This window comes from Mus pahari, chromosome 7, assembly GCF_900095145.1.
Source record: "Mus pahari chromosome 7, PAHARI_EIJ_v1.1, whole genome shotgun sequence".
Taxonomy (NCBI): Eukaryota; Metazoa; Chordata; class Mammalia; order Rodentia; family Muridae; genus Mus; species Mus pahari.
Genome location: NC_034596.1, coordinates 33239305 through 33254887, shown reverse-complemented (window position 1 = coordinate 33254887; position 15583 = coordinate 33239305). Strand labels below are relative to the sequence as shown.

At 40.3% G+C, this 15583-nt stretch overlaps 1 protein-coding gene across 11 annotated transcripts in view; it reads left to right on the top strand.

The window, feature by feature from the left end:
• Positions 1-15583, top strand: part of Hdac9 (histone deacetylase 9) — an 822768-nt gene that overhangs the window by 44435 nt on the left and 762750 nt on the right. For 9 of the 11 annotated variants that reach the window (XM_029540516.1, XM_029540526.1, XM_029540520.1 and 6 more), the window contains exon 2: positions 3217-3284. The exons of 1 other annotated variant lie outside the window; for it this stretch is intronic. The gene's annotated coding sequence lies outside the window, so the exon portion shown is untranslated. Of the gene's footprint in view, positions 1-196; positions 261-3216; positions 3285-15583 lie in introns of those variants that run through there. One more of the 11 variants, XM_029540517.1, reaches the window with a different exon arrangement.

Genomic DNA, 15583 nt, shown 5'->3' with positions numbered 1-15583 from the left:
CCACCATCACCACCACCACCACCATCACCACCATCACCACCATCACCACTACCACCACTATCACCACCATCACCACTGCCACCAAAACCAGAAGTGGGCATCCTGTATTACTAGGCTTTCCTTGTAGAATCTGGTAGCCCTGCTTACATACCTTCTATCTCTTGGCTTCTTCTAGTGTTAAGGCTGCCCAGGGATCCTGCTTACTTTGGGCTAATCCTCGGTTTTGCTTTTGGATTTTTAAGTTGAGTTGCTCAAGATTGGTAAGTGAGAACTTTAATCCCTCTGATGTTCAAAACATCCAGTGTTTAATTTAATAGTGCAATAACTAGGATTAGCCTGTTTATTATTGCTAATAGCTTTGTGCACTAGATTTTGCCAGTTATATATTTATATAAAATGAACTACTGGAATTAATACTTCAATTCAGAGAAGTATCAAAAGTCATAATTTAAAACCCCATGCAAATACATGTTTTCCAGCCATTCTTTTAGTTTTTTATTTTGATAGTGTGCTTGTCTCTAATGAAACCATTTTGTGAACTAACGGTATTTTAGACTCCACCTGAAATTTAATTGTTATTGATATTTTTCTTTATGTATATATCATAAGCTTTGTAGGCAATTTTTTTGCACATTTTACAACACAAATTTTCGGAATAGTTCATAAAACTCTAGTGCATAATTGAGATCCAGTCACTTATGAGCTGTATTTTCAATTTTAGCAAACTGTAAAGCTTCTACAATCATTTTGCCATATCTTCTACATTCTGAATACAGCTGCAGATGCCAGAGTTCCCTGTGTCAGAGCCACCACTATAGGTGGATCCAAACAGTGTGCTAACCTTACTGAAGCAAACTGTAGGAAACAATTCTTTACCTCGAACGTCTTAGACCCCGGGCTGGGAAAACTGTAGCAACATCAGGATAATGACTGATTACTCTAGGGACCTTAATTGGTGCTCCAAACTTTGTGGACCACTGAGCAGAAACTGTGCTAACGGTGATGATAGGAATGCAGCACATCTAAGCTCCAGGGACCCAAGCTTTCCCAGGTGTGAAGCAAGACAGAGCCAACATGAATGGCCTCTGAGCCCTATGATAGCACTGGGAAGACTCAGCTGTAGGTTGTTCGGTTTGGAGTTTTTCTCGGGACCGTAGCATGTACAAGTGATTGTTCGAAGCATGTCAATCCTGGGCAGACTCTTGACAGAAACAGTAGCTCCAGGAAGGCGGCCTCTGCAGTGTTCCAAGACACACACAATATGCATAGCAGGAATAAAGGATTTGATACCACGTTTTAACTAAATTACAGGGTTATGTGTGAGATCTACCTACTGAGTCGTTATTTGTGCCATGATTCTTTATTCTTTATAATTAATGTATCGGAGAATTGATTTCCCCTCCTTCTCTTTCCCTCATGGTACCCACCTCTTCATCTTAAAGTGCCATCTCCTATGCCTTTCCTGCCTCCTCTTCTTCCCTTTACCATTCTACCAGTGCAGACCAAGACTCTTACAGGATTATCTTCCAAAGATGATGTGTTTGTTTCCCTCTCTCTGAATTTCATTTTAACAAGAAAACAAATAAAATCCATGTCCCTAGTCTTTGAGAAATGTTGAACAAATTGACCCTGTGATAAGGTGGGGATTGAATCCTGTGATTTCTTCCTGTCTATTATTTGTGTGGCTATGGCGGAAGACTTTGTAGCTAAAATCCATACTGCTTAAGCTTCACTGAATGCCTAGATTTTCTTTTTGAACACTGAACTTTGTATTGGAAACATTTTAAATTCATATATACTACATGAAGCATTTCTTCACATGTTTAGTTTTCTTTTGTTTTTATTATGTTTTAAAGGTGAATTTTAGTATTGTTGTAGCCCGACTTTTCATCTCATGCTAGATACTAAGTTCAATGCCAAAAGGACTTTTTTATTTGTCCTTTTTAAAAATTACCAACTAACAGTCCTATTAGTGAGTAGCCTTTTAGTGGGTTTTAATTATACTAACATACCTGAAAGCGTGGGTACTTAAATTCAACCAGATTGAATTTGACTTAAGATTCTGTCTGGTTTTAATGAAATGGTTAACCACGAAGAAAATGGGACATTTGATTTCATTATATTGTTGACTAGAATGTTTTTCCTCCCACTTATCCATTTTGCACATTAAATTACATCTAACTTGGAAGCCATGCCGTGAACTCCTTGTGTTGACCAGTTAAGTATTATCAATCTTCTTACTTATCCAGTGGACACTTTCTCCATACTGTTTCTGTGAGCTTTCCTAGCGTGTAAAACTGGTGTAGCTCTTACCGTCACGAGTCATGTAGTCACTGGAGGGGAAGACAGTTAAAATGTTCACACGGTTGAATGTGTAGTTGAACACTGATGTCACTGTTAGGGAGGAGGAAGTCACAGTTCAGAGGGGGAGCCACTGTGTTGCTCCCTGTAGGCCGAATTGTGTTTAAACTCTTGGAGGAAGTAGAAGTAAGAAGAGAGATTTCTTGAGGATGAATAATGTGTGGCTAGAGAAAAACCAAAAGAAATTCAAGCAAACCAACTGGCCTTAATACTTGGTGAACAGCAAGCCTCTCAGGTGGGAAAGGCCATGTTGTCTCAGAGCTGTGAGAACAGGCATGAGGAGCAGTAGTGTGTGTGTGTGTGTGTGTGTGTGTGTATGTGAAGACTCACACACTTTACTAAATTACGCCTTAAATATGCTTTTCTTGGTGTTCTATTTACCAAAATGTGTCTGTGTTCTTTGGCTATAGCTTTACTGAGATATAATTCGCACATCATACATTTCACCCATGTAAACTGAACCATTTCTTTAGTCTATGCTCAGAGTTGTGTCACTGCCATGGTAACCATACCAACCTAAGAACATTTTGATATTTGAATATTTCCATCTCTCAACTATTATACTTTTTCTTTGTTAGAGTGATCTATTATGACATTTAATTTTTTCTTGAGACAGGGTCTCAAGTAGCCCAGGGTGGCTTCAAGTTGCTATGTAGCTAAGGTTGGCATTGGACAGCTTGCTGGTCCTCTTGTTTCCACCTCCTGTTACAGGGGTTATAGCTTCGCTGCCAGAGTGAGCTCTGTTCTAGCCATTTTGTATACATAGAGCCGTATAATATGTTCATTTTCTTCTTAGTCTTTGCTCCAGTCACCGAAATGAGGGACTTCTCTCTTTCATTGATTTGTTTATTCCAGGGGCAGACTTCCTCCCATACCCAGAGATAGCTTGACTCCCAGGAAATCCATCACAACCAGGCTCACAGGTGAGACACCCTCCCCTGCCCACCCCAGTAATGGCACTTCTCTGATTTTGCTCTATATCATCCATAGCGTCAAAATTTCAGCAGTTTCCAAATTGCGAAATGAAGAGGTAAAACTGATAGGAATCAAAATTTGCTTTCTTGTTGCTTATCATTGTTCAGAGTTTGGAAATCTTTACTGCTCACAATTTGATCTTCTCTTGTTTGTTATTGAAGTCTGATTGCTTCTAACTTTAAGAGGAATGGCCAGTGAACCTTTGTCATCTAGAGTAGACATTTTATGCAAACTGTCCATGTGCATGAAAGGAAGAGGACAACTGGGAGAGTGTTTATTGTATTTGTCGTATCTTAAGTGTCTTCCAAAGGCCAGATTGAAGTTTGGCCACTGGCCTGTGACACTGTTTGGATGCAGTGGAACCTTAAGAGGTAAGTCTAGAGGGAGGAAATTGTGATGGTTGATATGCCCTAGATGAGGATAATATTCTGCCACCCACTTCCTGTGTCTGCCTATGCTTCCTGGCCACATGAGAGAACAGATAACCTTGACTGTGTGTTCACCGCTGTGATCCTTTTGCTCTACCATTGGCTCAGAGTGGCTAAGAGACCACAGACCAAATTTCCTGAAAGTGAGCCAAAATAAACATTTTTTTTTTGTTATTTGGCATTCATTCATTCATTCATTCATTCATTTTAAACTCCTGATTTTATTCCCTGCCCAGTCCACTCTGCAACTGTTCCACATCCCATACCTCCTCCCCAACCCCCTGTCTCCACAAGGACATTCCCCACCCTCCACCCCTACCATTCCAGACCTCTAAATTCCCTGGGGCCTCCAGTCTCTTGAGGGTCAGGTGCATCTTCTCTAACTAAATGCAGACCTGGCAGTCCTCTGCCATATATGTGTTGGGGGTCTCATATCAGCTGGTGTGTGCTGCCTGGTTGGTGGTCCAGTGTTTGAGAGATCTCCAGAGTCCAGGTTAATTGAGACTGCTGGTCCCCCTACAGGTTCACCCTTCTCCTCAGCTTCTTCCAGCTTTCCTCTAATTCAACCACAGGTGTCAGTAGCTTCTGTCTATTTCTTGGGTGTAAATATCTGCACCTGACTCTTTCAGCTGCTTGTTGGGTTTTTAGGAGGACAGTCATGATAGGTCCCTCTTTGTGAGTGCTCTGTAGCCTTGGTAATAGTGTCAGGCCTTGGGTCCTCCCCTTGAACTGGATCCCACTTTGGGCCTGTTGCTGGACCTTCTTTTCCTCAGGCTCCTCTCCTTTTCTATCCCTGCAGTTCTTTCAGACAGGAACAATTATGAGTCAGAGTTTTGACTGTGGGATGGCAACCTCATCCCTCACTTGATGCCCTGTTTCTGCTGGAGGTGGGCTCTACAAGTTCCCTCTCCCAAATGTAGGGCATTTCATCTAAAGTCCCTCTCTTTGAGTCCTGAGAGTCTCTCACCTCCCATGTCTTTGGTATATTCTGGAGGGTCCCCCCAACCTCCTACCTCCCCAAGTTGCATGTTTCCATTCTTTCTTCGTACCCCCAGGAATTTCAGTCCTTTTCTCCCACCCAATACCTGATCATGTTCACCTCCCGGTGCCACCCCCCATCTTTTTTCCCTCCCAGGTCCCTCCTTACCCTCTTGTGGTTGGTTTCTTCTCCCTCCCAACTGAGACTGAGGCATCCTCACTTGGGCCCTTCAGCTTGCTGACCTTTTTGAGTTCTGTGGGCTGTATCTTGGGTATTTGGCACTTTTTTTTTTTTGGCTAATATCCATTTATTAGTAAGTACATATCATGCATGTACTTTTGGGTCCGAGTTAGCTCACTCAGGATGATATTTTCTAGTTCCATCCATTTGCCTGCAAAACTCAGGATGTCATCTTTCTTAACAGCTGAGTAGTATTCCATTGTGTAAACAAACCACATTTTCTGTATCCATTCTTCTGTTGTGGGACAACTGGGTTGTTTATAGATTCTGGCTATCACAAACAAGGCTGCTATGAACATAGTGGATCATGTGCCCCTGTGGCATGGTGGGTCATCTTTTGGGTATATTCCCCAAAATGGTATTGCTGGGTTTTCAGGTAGATCTAGTTCCAATTTTCTGAGGAACCTCCAGATTGATTTCCAGAGTGGTTTTACCAGTTTGCAATCCCACCATCTATGGAAGAGTGTTCCTCTTTTTCTACATTCTCGCCAACATGTGCTGTTGCCTGAGGTTTTGATCTCAGCCATTCTGATTGGTGTAAGGTAGAATCTCGGGGTCATTTTGTTTTGCATTTCTCTGACCACTAAGGACTTTGAACATTTCTTAAGTTGTTTCTCAGCCATTCAAGATTCTTTGGCTGTGAATTCTCGGTTTAGTTCTATATCCTATTTTTTTTTTTTTTTGAATGGGTTGTTTGAGTTTTTGGTGGTTAGCTTCTTGAGTTCTTTATATATTTTGGATATTAGCTCTCTATCAGATGTTGGGTTGGTGAATATTTTTTTCTCAATCTGTAGGTTGCCTTTTTGTCTTATTGGCTATGTCTTTTGCCTTAGAAAAATGAAAATAGATCCATATTTGTCACTTTGCACAAAGCTCAAGTCCAAGTGGATCAAGGACCTCAACATAAAACCAGATAGATACACTGAATCTAATGGGAGAGGAAGTGGGAAAGAACCTTGAATTCATTGGCACAAGGGGAAAGTTCTTAAACAGAACTCCCATAGCTCATGCTCCGAGATCAAGAATTGATAAATGAGACCTCGTTTTCTCTTTTTTAAGAGGCTTATCTCAGAAATTTTCATAGTAGTGAAAAGCTGACTGATGCAGACCAGGTACATTCAGAAGTTTGAGATGGTTGGTGTAGTAGAAGTGGCCAAAGCCAAAGCATCTGGAATGATTTGTGTAGTACATGCTCCAAATAAGCTTTGGTGGGTTAACCAATAGCTGTTAGGCTATTTGGCTGCTGGCTGAAAAAAAAAATCAGGATGCAGTGGCAGTACAGAGTTAGGAGACCATTGTGTAGGAGTCACACACAGGCTGTTTGAACAAACCTGAAGTAAGTTCAGGTTTCAGTGTCATTTCTCATAAAAGCTGTGCCCAATGTTGTTACCTTCTGCTCCTGACCAAAGAAGGAACTAGGCTGATGTCACAGCCAGGGAAGGTACTAAAACAAACAACCTATAAAAGGTAATGAAATGACTTCCCTTGGAAAGGACTTCTCATAGGTTTTCCTAGGCAGAGCTGGGCAGCTTCACCTACTTACTTTTGGCCTTTGTAGTCTGACCATTGAAACATCTAAAAAACATAGTTGTAATGGTCGGTAATTTCAGTCACAATGTAAAGAAACCCCTTTCTCCATTTTGCTCTATGTAAGGAAGTGGCTGGCATCAAGTGTAAGAGCTATTTTAGCTAAAGGCAATGGATAGGTTATGGAGACTCTCTGCTTGCTCTTTGGGCCAGGTACTAATTACAGACTTGGGGACTCAGTGTTGAATGTGTTCACATTCCTCTCCATGTGAAGAGCACCTTCACGTGTCTCTTTGCAAAACTGTATTACGTGTTCATTTGCTTCCTTTTCTTTGCTCCCAAGTCATAGCAATTAAGTGCTTTTTCTTGCCTTCAGTGTGCCAACGTGTACCACTGACGTTGTTTCTTTTTTCTTTAGACAATTAGTAGCTTCCAATTCCACAATGGTCTCCAAATTGCTAAGTGCGGAAGTAAAAAGGAACTACATTCAGGTGTTTAGAAATGCTCATAAGATTGGAACAATATGAAGGAACAATAGAAAAAATATTTTGTCATCTCTGAATACATTCAAAAACTATGATTGAAGTTTTTAGCCTGTTTTTTTTTTGTTTTTTTTTTTTTTAACGGAGATCAGAAAAGAATTGTTCCATGAATTAAAAGGAAGAAATGAATCATTTTCAAAAAAAAATGCAACATGTTCTTTCAAGAAACATTCAAAGGCTCAACTGGACACATTAAGAGATGTTGGCTAAGTTCTTTGGACTTGTTTGGCCTTAGTTTTATTATATGTACAATAAAGTGTTTGTCCTAAGTTGATCTTTTGAGGATCATGGAAGGCTGATAATGAGGAACATGTCCTTCTCGAATGTGGTTGTTTCTGTATATTAGCATCCCAGGGTACCGTCCTTTCCCTCCACTGAATAAGGTGACATGGCTTTTCTAGTTGACTTGTGTGTGATTGTGTGTGTGTGTGTGAGTGTATGAGTATGTGTGTGTGTGTGAGAGAGAGTGTGTGTATGTATGTGAGTGTATGTGTGAGTATGTATGTGTGTGAGTTTGTATGAATATATGTGTGAGTGTGTGTATGTGTAGCACAAGATTTTAACACTATTTTAAAATAACTGAATTAAATCAACTGTCTTATGTGTGAGTCCTCTGGACTCTACTATAGATGAAACTGTTCACCATAGAAACAGTTGTGCCAGTTGTCTGCCAGTGAAAACAAATTTTGGTTTATTTTCATCTCTTTCTTATTCACCGTCTTTAGTCTCTGACACAAACTGCATTGGAAATTAGTAACACAAAACATAGAGATGTGAACTGTGGTGTAAACCATAACATCTATCCCAGGATTGTACAGGGAACATTAGCATAAACAGGGTTACTCTCAGAAACTATGTAAGACTCCATAATAAATTAAAGCGATCCATCCCTCACATCAGCCTCATAGGAGAATAATCCTAAGCTCTTAGTTAAGCACTGGTGTCATTCTGAGTGACATAGGAGAAGAATTGTCACACATCCACGAGATGAGAAACAGCATGACTTCTTGTGAGTCGAGGGACACTTGGGGACTAAGTCTGGAAGATTTGGAATACACTTATTTTTAGAAGTGTATGGTATCTGGTTTTTTTGTTTGCTATTATCCCCAGTTTTATTTTATTTTTTTCTTTTAGGGTAAACACATCACTCAGTAAATATGAATATTTTATTTTAGCAAAGTATATGTGAACACCCTTTAAATGACTTAACCAATACAGGTTTTTTGTTGTTGTTGTTGATTACTTTGAGTTTAAAATGGCACTTGAGACAGATAACCAAAAACATAAAATGGAAAAAAATGATTTTTTTATAGAGAAAATAGAAGGCAACATGTTTCCATAAATGCTTTCATGTCACTTATGCTGGGAAGAGCCATTTGACTATTGGAAGTTGCCATGGGAAGCACACTGAATTTTTGTGGCATTACATTTTACTCTCTTGTTTGCTTGCTTAACGTTACTCTTTAAGAGATGGCTGTATCTACATATGTGTGTATCTGTGCACATATGCATATCTCCTCTCATCCAGTTCTTCTTCTTTTTTAAGGGCTTGGGTGCTGCTTCTTGAGCAGTCCCAGAGTGAAACTTAGCTTTGATTTCGATGTTCACCTCCCTGGTTCTGGATCCTTGTACCATTATGAGCATCAGAGATGTTTCCTGTGGATGGGCTGGCTCTCGGGTACCACGTTCTTCTTGGTGTCTATGGTGTGTGACTGTGCTAATGTCCCAGGCTCTGTACTGTGAAGCTTGCCATTTTAGTCAGTGAGGTGGCTGAGTATTATCTTTGTTATGTGTGATTCAGTTAGATAGCAAATTATTATTTATTAACGTCATGGCATATTTTAATAAAAACATTATTAAATGACTTCTAGGGAAATAAATCAGCCTTTAGGTGACCATAAAGACCTGTCTATGTTTCTGATACACCAAGACCATTGGAGCTAGGGTTTAACTTCTACTTTAGTTGCACTTATGCCTGACATTATCAAAATGCATGGGTTGAACACAGCATCGGATACCCATGTGTCAGTCTGTTTGAGGCAATAGAAAGTGCATATGAATTGTCAGAGGAAAAAATTAGCTACAAGGACCACACAGAAGGAAAGAAAGATCACTTGTGCGCTATCAGCACAGCGAACAGCGTCCCATCCCTAGGCCCTTGGCAGGATTCTGAGTCACATCAACACTGCTGGCTCTCACCATAACCCCATGCTTGTGACCACCTGCTGAAATCAGAAATATTCTTCTAACTTTGTTTGCTACATTAGAAATTTCAGAGGGAATTCTTTTCATCCAGCAAAAGGAGAATCAGGCCAGTTTTGAGAAGCTAAAAATAAAACTATGCAAAACTGTTTTCAGAGTGGAATTCATTGGCATTTGTTTCTACGCATGACAGCCCCTTAGAATACAGTATTGAATCACACTGTGATTCTGACTTCAACAGTTTTCTTAGTCAGAGTAAGAGTATTGACTAGATTTTTTTTTAACATCTTAACAGATCTAATTTCAGTTCCTGAAGCTTACTTAATAGTAATAGAAATAATGTCAATGATAGGAATAATATATTGAGTTTGAAATGCGTGTTAGAATCTGTGCTGTTATTTCATGTATATTTTTTCTTTAAATTATTCTAGCTATTAATAGAACAAGGTAGGAAAACTCTTATTAATTTGACAAAAATAAGAAATCATTTTTTTGGGGAGGAAGGAGAAAGTTGTATCGCCTTGAAAATTATCTTGATGAGGATTCTTGGGCTGAGCTTTTTTGATTCCAACAAAGGCCCTGTTCTTGTTGATGTCAAGACTTCAGGGTGAGGATGGCATCGAGAAGGGAGTGTAAGAACGGGTTGAGAGTTCCTCACGTTCTCTGATGGAGAGATGATAGGGAGAGAAATGGAGTTACAGAGAAAGATGCCCCTGAGAAACGGAGTCACATAGAACGATGCCCTTTAGCTTTCAGAAGTAAGTATGTATGTGTTGTGTACGTGGTGTGTGTTTGTGTGTATGTGCGTATGCATGCACGTGTACATTCATACATTTGGGTTCTTGGCACAAATAGGTACAAATATTAGTGAGCTCCGAGCAAGCCGAGAATATGACAGGCTGCAACATTTCCACAAACTTATAGTAGACAAAGTAGGATTGCTTGGTGGCCCGAAAGAAGATAACGAGTTGGCAAGGGAGGAATGAATCAGGCACGGTTATCAGGGGAATCTTGCAGTTCAGACTGACTAGCGATCAAGTTGCTTCTTTGTTTATACAGGATTCAAAGGACAGCGGCAGAGTAATGGTTGTTCAAAAAGTACAGATTATATCCTTTTGTCTCTGGTCATGTATTTGATTTTTCATTACCTATCAGGGTTACAGCTTCAGTCACAATTAGAAAGCATAAATAGAACAGATTTTATTTTTATTATTAGTCTTATAATTCCAATTCAAAGAATATAAAGAATGTTTCTATCAAGGCAAACACATTTTTATATGACAGCCTGCCTTTAGGCTGGCAGTATTTGTACTTAGAAAACACAGAAGACAAACAGAAAATTTCTGAACAGGCCCTTTTATGAATAGCAAATACTAATACTTAACTTATTTTACTATATGTTTCAACATTTATACTATACAGTAGAAAAATGTTATTTTAGCCAATCTATCTTATTTACTGAGTCCTATTCCACCAATGTTGTACCATGTATGACCCCCTATCTTTAAACTTCATATTCAGAGAGCTCTAAGAGTATTGTAAAAGAGACCTTGAATTCATTACCATTTGGCCTGGCCACTTGGAGTTCTTCAATTATCTCTAAGTTTACCCTGTTCCATTTGAATTTGCTTAGGGGAAGATACCCCAAGGAGATTTTTGGAGTCATGGCCTCCTTTAGTGTTTATCAAGATCTCCAGGTCATAAAGAAGACTTCCAAATAGGCCAGATAAAGTTATTTCCCTAAAAGCAGAAGAGATTGTAAGTTCAAGACTTTCCTAAAAAGACTCAGAATACTTTTCTCAGGAAAAGACATAAAAGGAATTATAATGCAGAAAGTCCCCAAGAATGTAACCCTCAGAGTCCAAGTCCTGAAAAGAGGGAGACAGAATGACAGCAACAGCAGCATCCATCGGCTCTGCGCCACTGGAGCTGCATCAAGCAGCTGTTCTGGCTTCCTGGCAAACAAGCGATAGGCAATGCGCTAAGGAGTCAAGTCCATTGCTTTATGAATCTTGCTGGGTAGGAAAATGCTCAGCAAATGTTTTCATATCATAGAGGAAGAGAATGGGGGGTGGGGAATCTGGCCCAGTAGGCATACTTCTCTTGCAGAAGACCCACGTTCAGTTCCTAGCACCTGCATCCGTCTGCTTTGTTTTCTATTCCTGTTTCTGTCCAAAAGCAACATTATCTTACAACTGCCAGGGCACACACCATCACTAAGGGAGTCTTATTAGGAAGTCAAACAGGAAACTGGAGGCAGGAAACTAGGCAGTGACCATGGAGGAATGGTATGTACTGGCTTGCTCAACTACTTTTCTGACTTAGTTCAGGGTACCAGCTTAACGTCCATCTGCCTCCAGAGGTATGGGCTCTTCTGCATCCATTAGCAATAAAGAAAACACCCAAGACATGCCCACAGGATAATCTGATAGAGGCAGTTCCTCAATTGAGAGTCATTTTTCCAAGGTCGTGCTAGGCTTATGTCAAGTAGACAAAACTAATCAGTATATACATCAGATATCTCACAACTGCCTGTAACAACACTAGTGCAATCTGAAGTGTCTGTTCTCTTCCGGCATCTGTGCTCATGTGGACATGTCCACACACATACACATGATTAGAAATGAGAATGTCTTTGAAGAAGATTGAGTGGGAAAGAGAAGGGAAAAGCAATACTTGCTTGAAGCCCTTCACCCAGGGACAGGCCTTAGATGTGTATCTGGTGTTTCTCAGTACACAGCTCTTGATTGTCTTCATTGCATACTGCTGCCTGCCTAGGCTAGTGATTTCTAGGCAGAGAAATAGAACATGCCAGTCAACACATGTCAGGATACTGCCTGCTGCCTAGAGGTTCTAGCAGACTTCTAGATGTGGCCACAAAATGTATTACCTGGTTTTAAATGGTGCATTTTAGGGAATGAGGAGTCTGATCGGAACTAGTAAATATTTTATTTCACCAGATATTATTACCACTTTCGTTGTAATCTGGAATTTTTTTATATTGATTTTAACCCTAGCACTAAATCATTGCTGGGATGTATGGCGCTTTATCGGGTACACATGAACCATTTGACTCTTTGTGTGAGGCAAGCAGAACTAACTTGGAAGGCTTCGTTTAATGTTTTATAATATGTTAAGTTGTATGAGACACCTACAGTGGGCTTAGCACAGGGCACTTCATGTGAGTGCACATACCAATCTTTGAAAGTATGAATGTTATCTTTTTATGACCAAAGATGATTTTGCAGATGCAATTCAATTAAGGAGCTCCAGGTGAGCTTCTTGATTGACTGTTCTCTATTATTCCAGTGGGTAAACACAACCATACACATCTATCTTGTGAAGGGGGTGGGGAGATATTTGATAGACATAGAAGAGAAGAGGGAAACTAGATCACGGGCTTAAAAGCTGAGACAACAGAGTGGAACACCAACTTCCAGGCACCACATGACCATTTTCATCTTGACTCAGCATTCAAGGAGATGTAACATGTAGCAGATGGGATGGATTGCCAGAGCCTCCCTTGAAGTCCTAGCCACTGTGCTCTCATGCTGTCCCCCAACTTCACATAATTGTGCCCCAGTGCCCATGGTCTCAGGGTGGGTACTAGAGTATCCAGGAAGTGGAAGACTGACCAAGTAAAGATATCAGTGATATAGCACTCATGAATCACCCGTGCCTGGTGGGGCCTTCCAGTGATGTGGTTGCCTTTCAGTCACCTACATTTCTTTAAGGAACCCTAATGCCTTAGGTTGACCAAGCTGGATATGCATAGAATCCTTCCTTTGGTGTGTCAGTGTCCTATCTGTGGTGAATAGATATTCCTTCAAGTCCCTCCAGGAGAGTCATGCCACAGATGGATTTTCCTGGGGCTCTGTAGGGAGGAAGGAAGGGCTTTCCTGAGGTTCCATAGAGAGGATGGATATTCCTGAGGATGGTCTTATGAACACTTGGAAAGTTCCCTAGTTCACCTGCTGCTAGGCATCTTGCTCGCAGATCTGTAAAAGCACAAATGTGGCTCTTTTAAGGAGGCTCATGTATGATAATTGACTGTAGTTCCCACTGTGACAGCACAGCCCTATGCAGAAACCTGAGGCCTCAGGCAGCCCAGCCTTTGAAGGGAGTCAGTGGCAGAGTGCAAGTTCTTTTCCCCAAAGCCAAGCTACTCATTGCCTAGAGAAAAGTCCGTCTCAAATGTAACCTGTAAGCATTCAGGGATCTTTACCTGGCAAGAGAGAATCTTGGATGGGAAACCAGTCTCCTTCTCAGAGATTCTCAGCGACAGGGGCGTGGCCTTCATCCTTTAAAGAAAACCAGAATTTTCCTAGAGAAGAGATCAAACATTGTGAATTTCCTTGTACTTTTCAAAAATTATATACCTAACATCATATACATTATTATATATGTATATTTCCTACTTGAGTCTACCAACTTATGAAATATGAAATATATACCAGTTTATTCAGGACTTAACTTTTTTTTTTTGCTCCAGGACTAAATTCAGATGGCATTTCATCTCTTATTTCATATTTTAACTCAAGTAACCAGAATTAAGAAGTTGAAACAACATATAGGATAAATTATTTGTAACTATGTTTAGATAATTGAGGATTGAGGGTTTTTAATTAGCCATGACAATAATCACATTGTTTTAATTATAATAATAATAATTTTATGAGTTATTTCTTGGTATGCAATACCAAGTATAAAGTATTTTAATCTTCTGCCACTGAGGATTAGATGTGTACACACACACACACACACACACACACACACACACACACATACCTTGTCCATTTTGTAAGATTCTTTAGTAGTAAAATACTAACCTAGAAGCAAAGGTCTTTTGGTACAATATTTGATGTGGAGATCACTCAACCTTTTGAATGGGAAATCAACTGCTTTTTTAATGGAGTGGATACACTGGAATTTGCTTTCCTATCACTTTGTAAAGGTAAACTTCTCAGTGAACAGCAATTTTGTTTGGACGAGGCTAGCCACTCTGAAACAAGCCTCTCCAGCTGGTGAGGAGTGTGTGCCCTGATTAGCAAGGCAGCCACACCAGGCTCCAGGCGTTTTAAAATTGAACCCAGGGCCCTGCTGCAGCACAGCTTCTATTGTTCAGTAATGAGTATTTTGCATAGTCCTTTCAAAAGTAAACTGTATTGTTCCCTTGCTAGGTTCCGTACTTCAGAGTGACGTGATTATCGTTTCTAAAAACGCACTTTCAGGATGGTAAAAAAAAAATTACCTATTTGAAAAGACCACCCCCCCATGTGTGGTGATAAATTTAAAAAATCGTAAACATTTTGAGAACATCTTAGAAAAGGTTTAAATTTATCTGAAAGTCCTGCCTTTGATCCCCAGGTGCACAGAGTCTAGAAACCCCTCAGAGCCCATAGGCGGCTCTGTTCTCTGAGCTGCTGCTTGGACAAGAAATTCTGCATAGCAAACAGTTCAAGACTTAGGCGTTCAGAAAGGAATACTAAGTCCAGAGGAGACTGAATTGCTCTGAATTAAATAGGGCAGATTTTTATGATGCCAGGGTACTTGTGTAGCTGAGAAGACAGTTTAGTTCAGCATGTGAGATTCTAAACTGCTGATGCATTAGGAGTCCACTTGTGTGTTCTGATAGAGCTCTCAAGAGTGATAGCCTGAGTGAGAGGTAGAATTCATGTTTTTTTTTTTTTTTTCTATTTCCATTTCTATACCCCCTTTTCGTGGTTCTTATCTATCTGAAAAGACCGCAGTTTTTATCCTGTTCCAAGGTATTATTTAATGCATCATTTGTTTATGTACCTATATACCTTAGTAAGATGTGTTCAGAATACAGGGGTCAAGTGTCGTGAGGAGTCCAGCGCACCCCTCAAATGATACATAGACTTGATCATACATATCAACTAACATGGAGTCTAGCACGTGCATCAATTATCGTGTGCACGCATTTTAACTAACACAAGGGGTTGTAGCATACCCATCAAGTATTGTCTGGGGTCTAGTACATGCGTCATATAATAAGTGGAGTCTAGCGCACATATCAAGTATTCACGAAGCATTGCATGGGATCTAGCATACATATCAGTTCATGGAATCATAGTTTCAACACACAGATCTCTGGTTCTTCATGGAATTGATTCTCATCCCTAACTGTGTTGGGACATTTTTCCTAAATCCTAATTAAGTCAATACTTCCTAGAGGAACTTAGGTAGCTGTTAAGCAAGCAAGCAGGCAGGCAGGCAGGCAGGCAGGCAGGCAGGCAGGCAGGCAGGCAGGCAGGCAGGCAGGCAGGCAGTCAAATAGGCAGGCAGGCAGGCAGGCAGGCAGGCAG